This window comes from Epargyreus clarus, unplaced genomic scaffold, assembly GCF_041222505.1.
Source record: "Epargyreus clarus isolate Ecla_fem2 unplaced genomic scaffold, WU_Ecla_fem_2.2 ptg000009l, whole genome shotgun sequence".
NCBI classification, from domain to species: Eukaryota; Metazoa; Arthropoda; class Insecta; order Lepidoptera; family Hesperiidae; genus Epargyreus; species Epargyreus clarus.
In genome coordinates, this window is record NW_027332217.1 from 12141949 (window position 1) to 12143179 (window position 1231).

At 29.0% G+C, this 1231-nt stretch overlaps 1 long non-coding RNA gene across 1 annotated transcript; it reads right to left on the reverse strand.

Moving 5' to 3' along the window:
• Positions 1 to 388: 388 nt before the first annotated feature.
• LOC140744659 (uncharacterized) lies at positions 389 to 910 on the reverse strand. The gene is made up of 2 exons (XR_012102574.1): positions 746 to 910; positions 389 to 650 (listed from the first exon to the last, which is right to left on the reverse strand). It is a non-coding gene; the product is annotated as an uncharacterized LOC140744659 (long non-coding RNA).
• Positions 911 to 1231: the final 321 nt, after the last annotated feature.

The window sequence follows — 1231 nt, forward strand, 5'->3', positions numbered from 1 at the left end:
TTCTTCAAATCATGTTCGTTTAATTGTTAAAAAACAATAATTTACACTTAAACTTGCAACACAACAGTGGAAAAACATCATGGCGGTAGTGATTACAGTAATAATGTCATCTGTCATTCTATTTTAAGTTACTATATACATTATATACTTTTTAATATATTTTTTATGCGAATGGGCGTAGATATATAAATATTGTTTTGTATGTATTGAGAAACAATGCCTATATTTGATAAACATTAATTATATTTACTTTCATAAATCTTGACTTAAAACAAACATACCAAAATATTTATTTATTTATTTATTTATTTATTTATTCACAATATGTACTTCTATACCAATTTATTTTAGTTAAAACATTTAAGTGTGTAAATAAAACAACTTTAAGTACACATTTGATAATATTTTACTTATTCTTCACTTAGATACATTATTTATTCATTTTCAATATCTTCCCTTATCAATATTTTCATCCAATCATGTAGCAGGTTCTGTAATATCCTGTGACGAGCTCAGCCCAAACATCAAACAATGGTCATAATGTGAGCGCAACTACCTACGAGTACGGTTTGTTTCCCAGCGATGCAGTTGCAATAATAACTGATTTTTTTGTCATCCCAAGAATGTTCTTGTCTTGCTAATGTAATTATCTAAAAAAAGAGAAATGTAAAAAGATTAGCCTCTCTAGTTTAAAATTATTAACGATTATTTCACGATTAATACAACTAACTGATGTATATTTTACCTGATGATATTGAATCCTTGTCAACACAATCCACAGCGATCGCACGAAAATCACAAGAGTCCATAAGCTGGGTAAACAAGTAAGGTAGAATCAGTCCAAAATCGTAAGCAGCACAGAGTAGAAACATATTCAGGATTAAAATGGAATCTTCTCATCAGTACATATTTATTCCACGCTTACTTTTATACATATCAAATTGACAACTTCTTCTTTTTTAATTTGACATGTCACTTACATCTTTTAAACCAGATACTATTTAAAAGGTGGTTTTGTTAAGTTTTGTTATAATTATTATAAATAATTAATTAAATTCAGAAATAATGACGGGATACCCAAAACAAAAGCCAGGTTGTAAAGTACTAAGGTAACAATAACTTTACGACAAAAACAGCGAAATACAGAATTACCGACATCCAAAGAGTATAGTATCCTATGTGTGGGGTACACATAGGTTCCCTGACCGACATCGACAGGTTTGAAAACTTG